Below are 15009 nucleotides of genomic sequence, written 5' to 3' on the forward strand. Positions count from 1 at the left end.
TGGGGGAGTGGAAGAAATGTTCTGTTTAGCACAAATCCATGATGGACTTAAAGCTGCACTCTCGTAGATCAACAGTGTTTTGACTACTTTGTTTTGTCTTGGAATGAGCCAATTTTTGCGTAAATATCTGGACACCAGTGGCCCAGTATAAGACTGCTGACAAAAGAGCAGATCGCAGTTTACATAGTTGCTTTTGAAAATTGCGCTTAAAGCATTACTTACAGTTTCAGAGAAAAAAAAAATTCAGCAGTTTACCAAACTATTGAAATCTCTTGTATTGTCATTTTGTGAGAGAGCAGCTTTAAAGCTTTATTTATCGTGTGCAACATGGTTTTCAGAATGGATATTGATTGTAGATGGCCTTTTTCTTCTCACTAAAAAAGAAACAAGTGTGATGCAGAATGATGGCCGCTCGTACAGCTTAAAGATGTTCTTTTTTTTTGCTCAGAAAAATGAATTAGATTATTGCATGAGTTAGAAATGATTTGTTATCTTTTAAAAAAGAAGAAGCTTTTTTGACAGCTCCATTTTTATTTTTCATCTTACAACAGTGAAGCTCAAGTATTATTCCACCATTCCTATAATGGCAGAGGCTAACTGCATTCCACATGGAAATTTTGACTTCACTGGCATCATTCCATATTGATTATTGAAACTAGAGCTCTTTGTGGAATCAAATTCATGTAATAACTTTGTAACTACAGGCCATTTCTCAATATTCATATGCCACTTTCCTACATTTTGTACATCTTAATTTGAGCCAGTACGCTGTGGATTTGTGTTCCAGCAAACGGAAGATGCCATGATTTGAAGGTTTGTATAAGGTTGCTCTTTATTTATTTTCTAAAGAATCTAAAAAACATGGAAATTCATCGTATTACATTTTTGTTGGGTTTCGGATGACCAGTGGAGTCTCTTCTGAATATATTGTTTATTATTTTAATAACATCATTATTCAAGTGAATATAATGACATCTAAACGAATTGGTAGGCATTGTTGATGTGTAAGAACCATCTAACCAAAGATCATTAATTTCAGTTCACTTCTCCGAATGAAGCCTGGTTTGTTCCGTTATTTATTGTTTCCTTGTAGTACAATCCTATAAACTTTTGCATCTAAGAAATTCAATAAACATCAGATAGTGCAGCTGTATTGAATAATAAAAGTTGTGTTGTTAAGTTGGATATACTTCAGGCTATTCCATCAAATGTAGTCGGGTGCATTTTAAGGATGTTTATTGCTGTTTTGCTAAATTATGGTTGCAATTTCTGTGAAAAGTCATTGCCAAATTGTTTTATACTCCTCATAATTAATAAATCCTGGGTATTTCACTTGTAGCCAAGATTCTGGCATGAATTTTGGCAAAAAAATTCAGAGGTGTGTGTGTATAATATGCTAGGATGTAAAGCCTGCTGGATTGGTGTACAGATATACAGGAATAAGTTCCGCTTGGTTAAATCGATCATGTAACCTTAGCACTTTTATCTTCACCAAAGAGCTTCTGTTTTTCACCGAATTATGGTAGCAGGATACTCCAATATAAAGCTTTTATTTGATGTAAAGCATTTGCTGTGTGTACCAGCAGATTTTAGGATGGACGGGAGGGGGAGTTGGGGGGGAGGGTGCCAAAATTGACCGAATTTTCTTTTTTGTCAAAGTAGATTTCACCATTTTAGACTAAGAATATTCATCATAGTAATGGGATGGTGGTGTAGAAAAACCCACTACCAATATTTAAACTGTTAATATATTTCGGTTGTGAGGGAGGGGGCTCATGTTCAAAGCTGCGCCCCCTCTTATACCAAATGCTGGAGATGCCTATGATGTAAGTGTTTCTCAGGCTGCCAGATAAAAAATGTAGGAAATACAAATTTAAATTTATGGCCCAAATGTTCCTGCATTCAAGAGATGAAACCATGTAAAAGTAGCTGTATTAATGCTCGCCAAGAGAGTGTACTTTACACTTGAGAAATATTTGGAATTTCCTTGAAAAAAAAACATATTGAAAAGCTTATTATCTTTGAGAAAAGTTTGTTCAACCCAAATTGACACAATAATTTGTTTCTAGTATTAAAGTTACTGATTATATGAAATACTTCATTGGAAAGTGAATCTACGATATGATAATGTGCAATGATGTTATTATTTTAACTTATTGGAACTTGTGTATAATAATCTGTCATTTTTGAGAAGTTTAAAAGATAAATCTTCTCTAAGAGGACACTGAACTGACTGCACTGTTACTGCACTGTTACGTGAAGATGTCTTCAGAAATTTTGGTAATGAGTTCTGATATCTGAATTCCCAGGGAAAAAAGCGTACAAATTCCAGGAAAATAAAGCATACATTAACTGTTATTGACAAATGATTTGCTTCTTATGCAATTTTGTATAAGATAATTTACAAGAAGTAAACATAGGCTTATACTGGATTAGAAGCTTCCAAATCTTGTAAAGAAGCCATTGTACCTTACGAGGGACTAATGAGATATTTATGCTGCTCCTGTTTTTAAATTCCTATTACACATGTAGGATATACATGTGGCAATGATCAGGTGGTTTTTCTCTAATGAGGAATCAAGTTCCACCTTTTTCTGTTAGCCTGGTAACTTCCAATTAAACAACATGCATTGTATAAAATATATGTTGTTTACATTTTCTTTCTTTCTATTTGTCTTTGGACTTACATTATGTCTCCCTCCAAAAATGGGGAGACATATCGTTAGTGCTCCACTTGTCCATTCATAATTCTTGAACTGCTTGATGGATTTTGAAATAACTTGCCACAAATGCTCATCATTATATAATAAAGATGATGTGCAGAGTACATGTTATAGCCAGCTTGGTTCAAATTTTAATAGTTTCGCATCTTTTTTTTTATAATTATTGAACATTTGTAATTGATTGAATTTTGTCTTTTTAGGGTGTTTTTTTGGCGTTCTTTGATTTTAGGGAAATATAACTCAGTGATCGTGAGTGAAGTAAAATTTGTTTTTATAATGATGTAATACAATTTTTCTATTTCACCAAAAAGCATAGAAGAAAATTAATACTGTTCATTTTTATATAAAATCAAATTGTTTTCACTCTTTTAACAATCTGATCATCCTTTGAGACTATAAAAGAGGTTTTATGAGGGATATTTTAATACAGCAATCATTTATCTCAGAAATTCCATTGGAATTACTTCATTGTAAGCCATTTGCAGAAACTAATAAGTGGATGAAATATCCATTCTGAATCTGCCTTAGAGTCAGTGCACTAGAAATATCTCAGTGAGAGCAGCAAGTTCAGGGACTAGCAGTGTTGCACAATAGCTACACCATGTACTAGAAATTTATTGTTTTTTTTTTCGACATCATGCACAGTGCTCCTAGATAAGTTTGTTTAGGAGAAATGTGGCATCTGGGATTGCCAGTTGCATTTTGATGTGGCACCAAATGTTACCAACTCAATTTGCTGTTGGTTGTTTTCTGTGAGTTGCTCTGAAGTATTGATAAATTGAAGCAGAAATTGTGGAGGATTTGATAAATTGATGCCAGGTATGTTTTGAACCATCTGGGGATTTTTTAGCACTATAGATATTTTGTTTTGAAAATATGAAAAATGTACTGTGCAAGGATATTGTCACTTGAAGCTATATATGCTTGTGGCATGTGATTTTTTATAATTATCTATCTTTAAACTACGGTGACTGCTCATATTTAGCAGTATATTAATTTTAGCTTCATTTTCAAATTGATTAATGAATTTACACATGTTGCACATTTTTGGATGTTTTGAGCGGACATAATATTATGTTCAGCAGTATATTAATTTTTGCTTCATTTTCAAATTGGTTAATGAATTTACACATGTTGCACATTTTTGGATGTTTTGAGTAGACATAATATTATGTTCAGCAGTATATTAATTTTAACTTCGTTTTCAAATTGGTTAATGAATTTACAATGTTGCACATGTTGGGATGTTTTGAGTAGACATATTACACAATTACACGCCTGTTCAATTGTTGATATTATTGTTTTAAAGCGTGTGTTTATTTGTAACATATGTTGACTGGGGTTGTCCTCCATAACCTATAGTTTATAACCAGAGTCATATAAAGTACATAAACGCTATAATCACTCAAGGTTAAAGGAATTTCAAATGATCATGAGTTGAGTGTACATTTCGTTGTGCGTTAAATGTATGTAAACGATGAATGCCTCACTGATTTTTCAAGTCATTGCCTTTCAAGTTTGTATATCATCTGCATGACACTTACAACCAGTTTACATTTCACATTTCACAAAAGTTTCGGATGTTGTGTGGTATGAACACAGTAATTATGACACGGATTTGATTTCTATGTGAGTTCGCTACATGCTGATTTCTTACTTATTTTTAATAGAAGGTTTAACATTTGGTATGGCCTAGTTTAAACATGTATTTTTCGGTTAATGTTTATCATTAAAAGCTTGGTGCAGTACATAGTGTGGGCTATCTGGCATACTTCCAAACTGATAAAAGCTGTTTTTACATTGAGCTAGTTTATGTGTAGCATAATTGCTAATGTGTGCTTCATAGCAGAAAAAATGTACCGTAAGTGCTCTAATGAGCAGGCAAATTAAATGAAACAGTACATGTTCATGTTTATAGTTTCTCATTCCGACTTGAGCCGCATTAAATTCCGTGGATTATTTATTGCTCATAGGAATTCCATGATAAATATAAAGATACTGCAGTATGTGCTTTTGATGTTAATATTTATCGGAGGGTAATACTTGGTTGAGCATGAAAACAATTATATTATATCATTGTATATCAAAATGGTAAAGGTTGTTACACAATTACAAATGAGTGATTCGAGCAAGAAAAATGATTACGAAAACAACCACATGCACTTTATAAGACTGATGAGTAAAATTGAGCCTGAATTGGTTTGCACCTATTTTATTTGTGGTAGCATTGTGGTCTCTGACTTTAATAGTGCATGGGATTCTGCAGGCTGTCATTGCACAGGGAGTGCCAGGGAGAAACCCCGGGTAACCACGGGTATGCGTGGGTGGTAGTTGCACTAAATTAAACCCCAGTACCTACATTTTGGAAGTTTTAAAATGTCATAAATACAATTCTGTTAATTTAGAAAACCTGATTAGCAATACCAAGTTTAATGATAGAAAATATATTTTATAAAATGATAATAACAATGAAGGAAGGAGAAATTGAAAAGGTCCCTGATGGCAGCTGGAGTTGAACCAAAGACCTTAGAACAGCCTGCATGTTACTAAACTTCAGTGACAACATATTATGGAAATAAGGGGTTCTATGTAATACTCAAGAATTAAGGGGTTTATGTAATACTATAGAAATATGGGGTTTTATGTAATACTTAAGAATTAAGGGGTTTATGTAGTACTATAGAAATATGGGGTTTTATGTAAAACAAAAGAATTAAGGGGTGTATGTAATACTATAGAAATATGGGGTTACGGAATAATGTACAAAACTTTTCATAATTGATTGATAATGGCATTGATGCAACATTACAACAACATATTGCAACCATTACTGTTATAGTTGTAGGTGAATTGAAAATACTTTAGAAGCTGTTATATTTTTTGTTGACAAGTTTTATTCAATCAGGTAGGAGGGTTTGATCACACTGTTCTTTATTTCCTTCGTTATATTAAGCTAAGCAAATATACTGGCCAAAACTAGGGAATGGGTGAAGGTGCTCATCAATATATTGTTGCTCATGCAATGTTTATTACTCGACAATTGCATATAGAAAAAGAAACAGAAGTGAATGTGAAGGTGACATTTATATGTGAATCATTGGGTGTTGTTGATTTAAAGTGTCAAGTATGTCTTTCTTATTTATAGTGCTTATTCACAGTTGTATGTTTGTGTTTAAAAATAAATAAATGTATATTAGTGTTCCAAAGTTATTCACTAATGGAATTTAGGTATGCATTACAATATTTTGTTAAAAGTGCACTGTGACTCCATGTTTAGTGATGTTTTCTAAAAGTGCTCTCCCTCTCCCCTCTCTCTCTCTCAGAAGTATTGTGTACATGTATATCTGTACTTCATTGTAGAAGGCACTAGGTGTTGGGCCAAAGGGGGTCTGTTACTCATATCTTTGAAAATGAGAGATTGGTATTAAAATGTATAAGGTGTTCCATCAAGAGTTAATGTTCCTAACATTTGAGCTTGTATTGTTTTCAACTAATTCCCTCAAATCTATCACTGTGGAATAATTAAAAGACAATTAAACACCAAAGATCAAATTTTAAATTTGTTTACAAACATTAAAAAAAACACTATTTGTCAGGGGCAGAACTCTGTCTTCAAATAGTCCCACTTGGCATAACCTGTTATTTTTCAAAAACATTTTTTTAGTGTGGAAAGGCTCCAGAACTCTGTAGCCATGGTTGGCAATATATTTACCTAATTTAGTTCAATCATCTTGGAAATAATTTTGTCTTTTATTCTCTGGAGTATTAATCCTCTGACAGCATATTTATGTTATGATAGTGAAGTAGGAAGGAAGTAAATGTAATTAGCTGTTATACTCTAACAAAACATTTATCAAGCATTGTGTTATGTGAGGGGAAAAGTATTTGAGTGTTTTTTTATTGCATAAAACCACATCTGTCAAAATGCAGTTTTATATGCTTATACAAAAACTGAATTGGGTATTAAATGGGGTGTAACTCTGCACAGATTCCAGCTAAAGAATAATGTGGGGGCCATAGTGTGCTTGTTCTATATTAGAATGATGTTATGTAGGATTTTGGTGTAATCATTCTTTAACTACCATTCATATATATCTAACATGTATGTTAATTATTGAACGTTGTCTTTGGCAACATAGTGCTGATCACTTTTTATAACCTCCTTTGGCATGCTAAACTTATGGATATGATAATAACCTCCCTTGGCATGCGAAAAGTTTGGCTATGATTATAACCTCCCTTGGCATGCTAAAAGTTCGGCTATGATTATAACCTCCCTTGGTTAGCTAAAATGATGGCTATGATTATTACCTCCCTTGGATGGCTAAAATGATGGCTATGATTATTACCTCCCTTGGTTAGCTAAAATGATGGCTATGATTATTACCTCCCTTGGTTAGCTAAAATGATGGCTATGATTATAACCTATCTTGGTATGCTAAAAGTTTGGCTATGATTATAATCTCCATTGGTTAGCTAAAATGATGGCTATGATAATAACCTATCTTGGCATGCTAAAAGTTTGGCTATGATTATAATCTCCCTTGGTTAGCTAAAATGATGGCTATGATTATTACCTCCCTTGGCACACTCTTTTATGTTCAAGATTGTTTTTTATATATATATAAAGTAAACACAAATATTTATATCTTGGCCATAACTGCTTCAAATCCAAGCGTTTTGATCAATGATAGGTTGTCTAATTGCTATTCGTTTCCTCACCTATATGATGACTTTTGCACAGAAAATTCAATTCTAACTGGCATTGTATTTGTAATAATAAGAGATGCTAGATTTTATTCATGAGCTTGTTAACCAAATAATCGATCTTCGGAACAAATGCCCTGAACCCATTAAAATTGTGATCATGTTCTGAATGGCATATTTTATGAATATTTCTGCGTAAAAATTGACATTAAAACTGATCGCAGGTGGCACACGTCTTTTGCTTAAAACGATGTGCTTTTCTTTTATTTCCTACAATTTCATCGTAAAGAAAGTCTGCCGAAATTACCCTCTCTCTGCCTTGTATTGTTGTATTCGTATCTGGCAAAAGACAGGGATCGATTTAAGCTATGCAAGAGTGATGTATAATTTTACTCCAGGCAGATACAATTGCAGTTAATTTAAATCTCATTTTCAAATTGGGGTCAAATGTGATTGTACGACTTCTACATAAATTAGCATAATGCACACACGCTAACTTCAGGAGGCCGTGAGGGTGACGTTGAGTTTGTATGTCGCCGCTGATCCGTGCCGATGCACCTTAATTTCAATGCGACCTTTTGTGGCAGAGGGTACAATTAAAGTCAAGTTTTTGATGCGCTGCATCAGTCGAACTACAGGTGTCTTGAGGGTTGTTGGTCTATGCATATTTCAACTTTGTAACAATAAATGACATTTTTTTGCAATATTATACTTATGGCAATATGGAGTCAAGAGTCTATGAAATGTTATGTGCTTTTTTAAAATCTATTGTTCATTCCATTCATGTATTTTAACCTGCTCTTTTATGCTATGATTACATGTGTTTTGTTGATTTATTTCAACCTTCAGTGAGTTCACAAAAAAGGGAAATTTCATATTCATCTGATTAGCATGTTGGTGTATTTTAGAATAAAAACATGTTGCTAGAGTAAAACGTGTTCAGCAGGAATAACATGTTCTATTATGGAGGATTTTCGTGATGTATACATTTTTTATGCATAATTTGTTTCTTTTTGTGGAAATTTCTCCCATCATGTACAAACAAATTTTAGTTTTCATGCTGAAAATAATTTAATTTAAACTTTCCATATTTGGGGTAAATTTCTCCAATTATCTTTAAAAAAAATACTTCTGGGGTTATGAAAGAAATTATATATTTTTGCATGCTAAGTTTCTTTATTTTTCGCTAATTTATACTATTAATTTACTATAACCCTAGAAAAGAAAAAAAAATCATAAAGATGAACTTGAACTTCAATACAAATTGCTAATTACGAAACAAATGTGGATATTTATAGAAAAACAGGAAACACTTCCATCATTGTCAAATCAGAATGCTCTTTTGAATAATTTATTGGTTACAAAGTCAAGAAAATGTGTTCAGATTGAATCCAAGTATTTCATGAAATGCTATATTCAATTTTAAATATTTTTGTCCCATAAATTTGCCATCAACACTCCAGACAGATTCCTTGATCTACTTCAGTTGTGCATATTGTCTTTAGTGAACTCATGCAGGGTTTTAATGGCTCTGTTTAATTATTCATTCTTTTTTATGTCACGTGTTTATACGGCAACAGCAAATTGTTGTGGGTTAATTAAATTGCACATTTATCATGTAACTGCTCAGCATGTATTGAATTAAGGCAATGCAATCATATCAGGTCATGGCTGCTTGCAGAAAAACAACAAGATCTTGATTACGAAATATCTTGGAGTGCGTTTTCACTCTCTGCACTTCACTGTTTTTCTCGTACTGCTGGCTGCGAGCCAGAACTTGACGTCACCAAAGCTTCTCTGCAGTGCACAAGATGCAAATCACATAAAACTATTCCAACTCGTTGGCAGAAGCCCTATAACTGTATTGATCCTCTACACTTTCTAGGTCTCCGTTCTGACGCCAATTTTCTAAATGTGAACACAGGAATAACTCTTTGCATGTAAAGCTGCATGATTGGGGCCAAAAAACCTATCATACCGTTACAGTGGGAGAGGTTATTGTAGAAGTTCATTAGTTGTTTTGTGGAGTATATCTCTTTTATGCACAAAGCTCTGCTTTAGATCATTTTTCATCAATATCAATAGAGGCTTGCATTTTCAGCTGTCAATATCAGATAAAAGCTTGTCCTGGTGGTGATTCTGGAGTTTTGCTGTGTGTTTATTATTCTCTGGAATCTGGTTAGCTTAAGAGGTGAGGTCTTCAAATCTGGCTTTCTGCTTTTGAATTGGCAAAGTTTTCAGTATATTACAGATAACATGGCTTTTCTTGACAATATGCCATATTTCCTCTGGTGGGAGAGGTCCCCAACCGATTTTAGTTGTATTTGGATGATAATATTTATGCATGAAGTCATGTTTCTGAAGCTTAATTTTGCGGGACCATTTTCCCATACCCCTGTAAAGTGCAGTCTTGATGGGGGATAATAGGAGTTACTCTTATGGGCTGTCTTTACGTGTGCCTGTTCTTCTATATAGGGACCTTAACTCTTGTGGCCCTAACTGTTCCCGGGCCTCAGTGGTTCAAGAAATTGCTTCAAAAATGGTTGTTAATGTACAATATGTTTTAAAAGGACGTTTTCATTCAGTAACGATGAGCAGTATAAAGTACTTCACAACATAATTTAAAAAATGTCATGTCCTTGTCTTACTTATTTTGTTTTGTCTTTAGTATGGTTTCATCCATTAGCGAGTGTTCTTTTAAATACAATTATTTAATTTATATAAATGACAATATTTGGTATTTGGTAACGTAAGATTAATTGCAATGTTAACTGTTTCCTGTATTTAAGTTAATAAGATCCATATGTTACATTGTACTGCTGCGGGATTACCATAAAGCATGCTTACATGAGCAGCTCCATTATAAGTCCATTTTATTCAAGATCGGAGGCCTGACATTATCAGGTATGTAACCTCGTATTAATTTCGCGATGCTCATTTATGCATAAAATTATGTTCCGCCACAGAATGAATTGCACATTTTCCACCCGAGTAATCAATTTCAGATGTGGAAAATGGTTTTGAATTATTAATTTTTATTGCCTCGAACGTGTGACAAATATCAGGTATTTTACTTTGTTGACTACATTTTTTTCATTCAGCAGCCCAAGGAAAAAAAAATGCCATAATATGTCAGATGCCTGAAGTAATCTAAATTCTAAACAGAAGAATAAAAATAGTGTCAGGAGTTGATTTGGGGGGGGGGGGTAAAATATAAGAATTTATTAACAAATTCCAGACTATAAAAAAATCATTTATAAATATTAAATGATTTCACCAGGCAAAAGCAAACCATACTTATTGAAAAGGAATCTTTACAAATCAACAAATGCATCTGTTTTCATATCAGAGAGTTGTAATATTAACAGCATTTTCATGCTGCTAGATAGTTGACCTCATGAATAATTACTGTGAGGTCACTCACCTAACCATGACCTTGATTTTCCATCAGTGCAGTGTAGATGCCTGCAGATTGTACCAGTCTAGCTGTACAGTGGGCAGCATTTAACCAGTCAACCTATATTTATCAGCTAGCCACTGGCCAGTGGGAGGACTATTGGACATTACCATAGTTTCTCTGTAAAATTGCTCTGGACTTTATATTTACTCAGAAAATCTGAAGCATTACATGAAAAGTTTAATCAAAGCGCTGAAAGCGTTGTAAGACTTTCAGCCTGCTGCATTATAAGAGTGTAGTAATGTAGTTGTGAAAAAAATTAACATAGCATCTGCACATAGAATATGCATGTTTATAAATTCCTTCGCAAATACTATTTAGAAGTTAATGATTGCTTGCTGCTCGCCATTATGCGATCATCGCCCGAAGATATGTCCATAATGGCCCGAGGACCGTAGCTTATGATGTGTTTTTGCACATGCGCCAATTATGGAAAAGAAATGCCTTGCACGCGCCGGCCGATATCACATCATGCCGCAAAAAGCTGCATACTGACCTCAAAAACATACTATTTTTGTTACTATATATAGTAACATACGTATTAATAGATTTTAATGCTGATACTCAATTAAATCAAAACTATTGAGTATTAGTCACTTGATTAACTCATTTAAAAAGTATGGAGTTATAAATATGCAATTGCAATTGCATATGAAACCTTATTTGGAACATTGGCTTCAGACACATGCACTGCCATGGACAAACCTTATTTGGAACATTGGTTTCAGACACATGCACTGCCATGGACAAAGCATTTAAGCTGTTATTTGTAAAATCTACTCTATGCTTCAAACATGACTGATTCATATTGAATTTACTGTAAGAGTATGCCCATTAAACCAACGCATCCAACAAAATGCATTGGACATGCTTTGAAGTTTATGTTTAAGGTCTCTTTCTACCATGTCAGGATCATCCAAGGTTACTTTTTATGTCAGAGGAAAAAAGTAATAAAATACACTTTAAATGCACCATTTCTGACTTGAATTGTCAACAAATTCTTCGTTGAGTTCCCCCAAACCCTCCTGCCAACATTTGAAACCATATAGATTTTGGTTATGAGGGAGGTGCGCATTTCAAAAGGTTGGGCCGTAAGTAAGGCACACATCAATTTCTGGATCCATCCCTGAATCCCATCCCTGGTAGCTTGATCACTGGCCATGGCCAAAATGAAACAAGAGATATATGCAAAGTCATGTATTAATTTTGATTCAGTATGAGTTCATTTTGAAACTGTTTGCTTATTCTGCTTTTTATATTGCATTTTCTTACTCATCGATATTAAAATAATTGCATTTCTTATGATTTTTATTGCATAACTATACAAAAACATAGCTTATTCTCACTATATTAAACACACAACATATTATGAATACTAATGCTAGTGGTAACTTTGAGCAAGCTAATCATGCAGAACCCAGCTCTCCGTAGATATTAGAGCAGATTGGTAATTTAAATTAGATCACTGACCACCACAGTTCTAACAGTGCTGGTGTTGATACCCTTGCACACGCATTAATTGGTCAAATGTTAAAAGAAACATCAATTTGCCGATGGCAGATTCCGATATACGGTCATAAAAGTCTTCGGGCCCTTAGCTTCCTGCAGCCTAAAAACCTAATGCATCTAAAAACATAAAACGAAAATATCTGCAACATTATATAAGGCAACGAACAGGGAAAATATTCAAATTGAACAACTGTTTATACTAAAATACAACAATGATTATCCGTGAGCTGTGAGTTTTCTAGAACTTCTTTTAATGAACACCTTATTGAATTTATTATACCCCCAACAAACGAAGTTTGAAGGGGGTATATTGGAGTCACCCTGTGGTCGGTCCGTCGGTTTGTCAGTCGGTCCTTTGCAATTTATCTTGTCCGGAGCATAACTTAAAAACTAATGGATGGAATTGGATTAAACTTCATACAAGCATATAGAGCATAATGAGAGGAAGTGCAGTGTACAGGAACCGCAATTCTATTTCAGCTAATTACAGAGTTACTGCCCTTTGTTACTTTTTCTTGTCCGGAGCATAACTTGAAAACTATTGGATGGAATTTAATAAAACTTCATACAGTGATAGATCATAATGAGAGAAGTGCAGTGTACAGGGACCACAATTTTATTGCAGCCAATTACAGAGTTATTGCCCTTTGTGACTTTTTTCTTGTCCGGAGCATAACTTGAAAACTACCAGATAGAATGTAATAAAACTTTATACAATGGTACAGCACAATGAGAAAGAGTTCAGTGTACATGAATCATTACACAATTTTATCAAATTACAGAGTTATTGCCTTTTTCTGTGTGTTTTTTTGTCAAACTTTTGTCCGTACAGTAACTTGAAAACTACTAGATGGAATTTCAGAAAACTTCATACAATGATAAATCATAATGAGAGGCGGCGTTTGGGGGTATTAATCACCTGCAGTGATAGCTCTAGTTAGCTTAGTATTTTTAGCTCATGTCAGATCTGATCAATTGACAAATCTACACACAGCTTATTAATATCTGGTGGTGACAATCTTTTCGCATCTGATTTGTTAAGGAAGCAAATCCCTATCATGGCTGTAAAAAAGTCCATACCCATGTCTTTAAATGAGTGCAGAAGTATTAAAGAAGATTCATCTAATTAAATTGCGTTTATTGACCGCAAAAAGCTGTTTCCATTTCTGGATAAACCTGCTGACTACTGCGTATTCTTTCTGCTGGTGGCGAGAGGACTTAATTTGCATGCAGAATCGATCATGAATCAATGGAATCAGGTTAATTGCTGTAGCAGCAGTGTTTATAAATGAGGGCTTGGTGCATTATGGGTAATGACACATGGTGCATTATGGGTAATGACCTTCTTGCGAATGCTACTGTTGAGATCTGATACTCACTAGAGATTGCTTTTTTGAAAAAGCGCTTGTCTCCCCTATTGTGTGGTCGTAGCTGAGAAAAAATAAATGATGGACATGAAATTTGTAACTTTGGACTGGAGACAAACCAACAGTGAAGTTTGGTTTATTCGATTGTATTAAATAGTGAAGAGAAGAAAGTGTTGTTGATTAATCATGGACAATGTAAACGAAGTTTGCATTGTATGAAGTTCCTGGGCGCAAGCGTTATTCAATTATTGATCGGAAACCATTTTTCAGCTCACAGTCATCGTGACCATGACCTTTTACCTACTGATCACAACATCAATAGGGATCATCTACATAACCAACTTGCATACCAAGTATTAAGTTCTTGGGTGCAAGTGTTCTTTAGTTACTGAGCGGTAACCATTTCTTCAACTCAAGGTCATGGCAACCTTGACCTTTGACCTACTGATCTCAAAATCAATAGGGGTCATCTACTAGTCATGACCGACTAGCATACCAAGTATGAAATTCCTGGTTGCAAGCGTTCTCTAGTTATTGAGCGGAAACAGTTTCTTCACCTCAAGGTCACGGTGACCTTGACCATTGACCTACTGATCTCAAAATCAATAGGAGTCATCTACTAGTCATGAACAACTATGAAGTTCCTGGGTACAAGCTTTCTTTAGTTATTGAGCAGAAACCATTTTTAAGCTTAAGGTCACTGCCAACATAACATTTTTTACCTGAAGGTAACCTTGACCTTTGACCTTTTGATCTCAAAATCAATAGGAGTCATCTAATAGTCATGAACAACTAGCATACCAAGTATGAAGTTCCTGGACCCAAAGGATCTTTAGTTATTGAGTGGAAACCGTTTCTTCACCTCAAGGTCACGTTGACCCTGATCTTTGACCTAGTGACCCCAAATTCAATAGGGGTCATCTACTAGTCATGACCAACTAGCATACCAAGTATGAAGTTCCTGGGTCTAAGAGTTCTATAGTTATTGGGCGGAAACGAAGTGTGACGTACTGACTGACTGACTGACAGACTGATGGACTGACTGACGGACAGGGCAAAAACAATATGTCTCCCCATGAATGGGGGAGACATAAAGATATTACACGCAAATGATTTTTACATGGAAGGTCACCACGACCTTGACTATTGACCTTGTTACCCCCAAAACAATTGGGATCATCTAGACATCATGACCAACCTCACTTCAAAGTTTGGTGAACCTAGATCAAAGCATTCTCCTGATATT

At 34.5% G+C, this 15009-nt stretch overlaps 1 protein-coding gene across 7 annotated transcripts in view; it reads left to right on the forward strand.

The window, feature by feature from the left end:
- The window catches only part of LOC128205781 (zinc finger protein 236-like), a 73845-nt gene that overhangs the window by 19406 nt on the left and 39430 nt on the right, over positions 1–15009 (forward strand). Inside the window, exon 1 of one of the 7 annotated variants that reach the window (XM_052907731.1) lies at positions 3440–3542. The exons of 5 other annotated variants lie outside the window; for them this stretch is intronic. The gene's annotated coding sequence lies outside the window, so the exon portion shown is untranslated. Of the gene's footprint in view, positions 1–3439; positions 3543–4262; positions 4353–15009 lie in introns of those variants that run through there. One more of the 7 variants, XM_052907732.1, reaches the window with a different exon arrangement.

Source organism: Mya arenaria, chromosome 10 (genome assembly GCF_026914265.1).
Source record: "Mya arenaria isolate MELC-2E11 chromosome 10, ASM2691426v1".
NCBI lineage: Eukaryota > Metazoa > Mollusca > Bivalvia > Myida > Myidae > Mya > Mya arenaria.